Source organism: Austrofundulus limnaeus, unplaced genomic scaffold (genome assembly GCF_001266775.1).
Source record: "Austrofundulus limnaeus strain Quisiro unplaced genomic scaffold, Austrofundulus_limnaeus-1.0 Scaffold42, whole genome shotgun sequence".
NCBI lineage: Eukaryota > Metazoa > Chordata > Actinopteri > Cyprinodontiformes > Rivulidae > Austrofundulus > Austrofundulus limnaeus.
Window position 1 is genome coordinate 1,307,117 of NW_013952444.1, and position 5,560 is coordinate 1,312,676.

Below are 5,560 nucleotides of genomic sequence, written 5' to 3' on the forward strand. Positions count from 1 at the left end.
GTCCGAGATTAATCAAAGTCCATCAGGGAGAACACATCCCGGCGGAGAGCAACTCTTGGAGCCGCTCGGATGCTGTTGGACTGATTTGTCAGCGCAGCCGAGTTGTGAGCAGAGGTGGAGAGAGATAAGCAATCTTTCTGAAATGGAGCCACGATGTCCAGTTACACGTGAGCGCTCCGCCGGGTCCTAAAGATAATACTGACAAATCTCAACTTCACCCGGTGGAAACACTGATGCTCCTGATAGTTTTTATCTCTGCGCCTAAACATTTCAGACATTATATGAGCTAAGCTATTTTGTAGACCAATAAAAACAGTTTGTTATGTTTTGTGGACTTAAAAATAGTCATCAACTCTTGGTGCGCGCAGAAAAGCCACTAATAAGAAACCAAGAATCTCTCTGAGGAAGTGTCCAACATGAGAACTTGGGAAAAACAACTTTAATCGACCTGATGCTGTTTAGAAACTGATTAAATACAGGATTCAAAATAGTTCCTTTGTCCTTAATAACAAGCTGCTTGATTAAAAAAAACTACTTTGAGTACAGATAAACTGTGTTTTTAAACATGATTTGGAAAAAAAAAAGGACAGAAAGGATTTAATGTGAACCTATCGCGTTCCAGCATCATGTTTTGATTGAAGCAAGTTTCAGGAATAAAATCTGAAATCTTAAAAAAGGGGGAAAACAATCACCTGTAAGGTATTAATAGAGCCAATCACTGATGCCCTGATTGCTGTTTTAGATCACACAGATGATTACAGTATCTCTACGACGCCTTGACTCGACTCGTTCAAGAAAAATAAACGGACCTTACCTCACTGATAAGAATGTCTGATTCGCAGGTGTCCTTGTAAAAAAAACATCAAAACCCCAAAAACGATCAAAAGATGGAAGAAAATGAACTGATCTGAGTTTGAGGAGTAATTATTCTGTCAATTCTGGGAGCGGAGCTGCGAGGAAAACTCCAACGAGGTGCGCCTGGATCGGGCTCCCTTTGCGCGGAGTCACAGATGTCACCTTCTCCACTACAGGGTGCCGGGCTGCGCGGAGAACAGCCATGGTGACAGGTCGCTTTGAAGACGCATTTTAATTGTGCTGTAATGCCAGCCGGTGGAGATTACACGACAAAGAACAGCCGCGCCCAGCTGAAGGTCAGCACCGTAACCGAGGAACCAGGATCCGGTGAAGGATCAGCGGCTGACTTTTTTTTTAAACTACCGAGTTGCAGATTTCCTCTCTGTTTTCTTGTTTTCTTTCTCCAGATGTTTTATCAAAATCGACAACTGACAGTTTGTTTCTGCTGCTGATTGCAGGTAGCTTTAAATGCAGCAAACTTCCCTGAAAAGCTTCAAAGTTTGGGGAAGTTCAGCTGTTTTTTCAGCTGCATTTCAGCACGCTGGACAGCTCCTTCAACCTAACTGGGTTCAAATGTTTATTATTTCACAAGTGGATGTCAAAGCACTTCAAGAGTTTTACTAAACAGGCAATAAAGGCGATGAATCTGTCCGTGACTTGTCTGTTAGCAAAACATTTCATGAACCGCCAGATGGGTTTTAATTAACCTCTTTAGAAAGTGGATGTACATCTGATTAATCATTTCAGAATGGCAGTCACAGCTAAACAAATTTATACAATTAAAAAAAGTGTCTGAATATTTCTATTTCAATTGGTCCAGTGTTGTTTGGAGTCCATGATGTCAAAATCAAAAAGCAGAAAAATGCTATAAATTTATTAGTACTCCATAGGGAAATACCACATAAACGAATCAAAGTTTAATCACTCTTCTCTCTCTTTTCTGGTGTTCATGAAGAAGTCTGAATTATATTATTAGCATATCTGACTCTAGTATAAAAAAGCTCTAAAACAATGGGGTTTTGCACTTTATTTAATGTTTTTACTCAAAACTGGCTTTTGTTTTATGTTTAAAAGTACATTAACTGTCTTCCACTGATTCCATTACTTTTAAACAATGTGCTATTTTTTAAATGTCAATAATTCAGCAAATCTTACATAAGCTGAGCTGAAATAGTAGCTGAGAGTCATTCCCAACACACACTCTGAACCTGATTGCTCACAATCTATCCTTTTTTATTTTATTTTGTTGTTACAGTTCAGGGTATTTTAAGCAAAACATTTTGTGAACTGCATGTATTTCAGGTGAAACTGCAAGTACACAAGCAAAAAATATGGATTCACATCATATCATAATGGCAATCAAAGCTATAATGACTCAAACTTTATGTATTTTACACATATTGTGCCAAAACATTGTGTTGTAACATTCCAAAAATATTGCACAACTCCTTTGCCTAAAACCTTGGCACTGACTCTGTCTGTTAGCAAAATATCTCATTAAGCAGTGAACATATTTCAAGTACATTTCTAAAAAGTCATTATTAGATGTGCATTTACAACTAATGAGCTTTTGGGATCTACTCAATCAATGATGTCATCACAGAAATGACTGAAATGGCACAGAAATGATTACAATTCATTAAAGTTTGAAAGTAATCAGGTAAAACATCCCTTCCAGATTACAATACAAATATCTGATTTTCATTACAAACTATTCATCTGTTATGATAAAAGTAGATTTTGGTCACAAAAAACCAAAGTCAGTGCTGAACTACATGACTTAGTCATACTGTCTTAAATCCAAAAATACTATTTTTACAGAGCTCATAAAATGTAGATAGAAAGAAATCCCTCCAAAACTTTCACAGTTTTTTTCTCCAGAAATCATTGGTGTATGACAAAGATCCAGAGGTGGAGCGTGGCCCCCTCACCCTCTGCATGTCCTTTCCCTCTGTGCCACCGAGAGCCCGGACTGACAGAGATGGAGGGTTTGCTGTTTCATTCCGCTCACAGGGGTCTATTGATGGTTTCAAAGTGGAGTCCACCTGCCACAGCTTTAATCATCCGTGACCCCGGCTGCATGTTGGAAGACCACCGAGGGGTGGCAGGGGTGGGCTCAGCAGTCCCTACTGGGATATGTGAGCAGTCAAGAAAAAAAAAGAAAAAAGAGAGAGAGAGAGGGGAACAGAAAGAGAGACGGACATGAAGAGATGATGAGGAAACACTGGGACCTGCACTGATAAGGAGGAGTGTAGGGAGTCAGTTTCTCTGCACGCTTCCTGAGCTGCAGAAAAACACAGGATGCCATCAAGCTTTGGGTTTCTTTTCTTCTCTAAGAAGTTTGATTCGGTTAAATGTATTATTGGTGTGTTTAATGAGGTTTTCTCCAAAGGTGAAACACAGTGAATCAGCATGCAGGCACAACTCATGGCTGCCAAATTAATTCAATTTATTCCAAAGCCTTTCTTAAGGCCAAGGTTGTAATCATGGCTTGCAATTAGATGGGATATAAATATTAGATCACCTAACTTTGCAAGTCCAAATGAAAGTGAACCTAAAGGATTTTTTAGCTGTTGTTAATTTCCATAAAGACTTTAGGTGCTTGTGGCTATAATTAAAGCAAAAGTGGCCTACAGCACTGTGCAAAACTCTTGAGCCACTCCTGACTTGTGCATATTTTCTTTCAGAGAAACCAAACTTTTCTGTAAGTTATTGTGGAGCATACTTCTGCATTTCTGAAGGTCTTTCAGTATTTGTTTTTTAGGCATTATGGAAACAAGTTTAGGAAAGTTGGACAAATTCATCAGAAAATGTACTACAGTGTTTATGATACAGTGTTTGGAAATGATGTCATGAAGTGGCCACAATGCATCAGTTGACCATCTGCACACCCAGCATTTCAGCTAACAGCTCTTTAGGAATCACCTTGTTAGGGGGAAATCTTTTATAGTCTGTAGATTTTGATTGGCTCTTGCTCCATTAGTTCCAAGATGTCCTAATCAGCTCCTACCTCCTGGCTATATTTAATATTAATTTAATGATCCTGTTTGTTTAATTCACATGTCGTCTTTTGCTCATTTGCTGTTACTCTGTGACCAGGTCAGCTTCAGTTCCTGTTCTGTTTATTTATTTATTTAGTAGACCTTTTTTTTTTCATTTCCGCTAGTTTTGTATTCTGGTTTGTCACACACCTGCTCTCCTTAACTGATCACCACATGTGTTGTTATTGTTGGATTTATTCCCTCAGTGCCTAGAGCCTCTGCACCAGTTGAAATTATTTTATTTTATTTTATTTTATTTTATTTTTTGTTTTGTTTTTCTTCGCAAGACTCTTCTCACAGTTAGCAATCACTGTTTGCCATGATTGTTGGCTGCAAATACGTCTTTAGCATTCAGCCCATTTAAACTGTCTTCTGCATTTGGATTTCTTTGTTTGGACTATTTACTTCAGCATCACTGTTAATCAACACAAAAGTAATAATAAACATATTTTAATTGTTAAAACATGACAATATGTTGGTATGTTTGAAGCTCTGTCTAAAGAAATGGAACAAACTGTGTTATTCTGACAGATTCTTGTCAACTAAGAGGAGCTATACAATTTAAATTGGCGTAAACACAATATTGCTATTACTCTTTATTCTTCTTGAATGAGTTATAAGAGGTTCGTTTTTTTTCTTGTTTCTGAAGTGGATTAACAAGCATGGCCTTCTTTGTCAGATGCTGTCCGATGCTTGAAATCACTTGATTACAGCGACGTTTGACTCACTGGAAGCAAAATGTAGACTAAAGAGGTAGCTCGAGACTTTTTAAAAAGTATTGACAAAAGTTTTGCTCATGCTCTTGGCTGAGAATATTCCAGCTTCTTAGCTTTTCTGATTATATCGTCAGACATCTTTTGGTAACTGAAGTGGAACTTCACCTTTTGAAGTGGTGTGTCGAGGCACCGTGTGGTGGCGCATGACAGCGGAGCTTTATCACCAAGTGAGACATGGTTGTGAATTTGAGTGGGTTGTTACCGAGCATAAAAGTCTCTGTTTACAAGGAGTGTGTGATGCTGCTCTGGAGAGGATGCCAAGTCTACTGTGGTGAAGAGGAGTGTTCAGGGCAAAGGAGGAGAAAGGAGTTCAAACTGCCATTTATGATTGTTTGAGTTGCTGCAGTGTGGCCTGTGTTTGTCAGTGTTTAAGTGGCTGTGAACATGTGGTCAAGTGACAGTAATGCTCATTTCTGTGGCTCAAAGTGTATAAAATGTTTGGGAAATCTTCCTCAAACTTTACATATCATGTTCTCAATGCACACGTTATGTATGATCTATTTAAATACAAAAAAGCTGTATCTTTTACTAGCTTTAGATGTTTGATATATGTGCCATCAGAATCTTGAAAGCAAGTTTTTATTTAATAATTCACAAAAAACTGTAAGAGTGATGAATCTGCACTAGATTGGCACAACCATTATTTTTGCACAAAGCAGACAAATCATGCAAATTAGCTTTCATTAATCAACTTTGCAGAACTTAATCTGAGAATATTTTACATTTTGTTTGTTTCTGAGTGTGTCCACTGTCTGTGGTATCCTCTGCTTATTTAAAACCTTTGTTAAAGGATACAGTAAAACATATGTTTAATGCCACAATTTACAACTTCACCGTGCTTTTACTTTACTTTTTCTTTTTTCTTTTTTTTTACTAATAGGGCTGAAC

At 38.0% G+C, this 5,560-nt stretch overlaps 1 protein-coding gene across 2 annotated transcripts in view; it reads right to left on the minus strand.

The window, feature by feature from the left end:
* LOC106516897 (netrin-G1) overlaps window positions 1-1,060 on the minus strand; it is a 66,794-nt gene extending 65,734 nt beyond the window's left edge. For both annotated transcript variants that reach the window (XM_014007487.1, XM_014007486.1), the window contains exon 1: window positions 815-1,060. The gene's annotated coding sequence lies outside the window, so the exon portion shown is untranslated. The remainder of the gene's footprint in view (window positions 1-814) is intronic.
* Window positions 1,061-5,560: the final 4,500 nt, after the last annotated feature.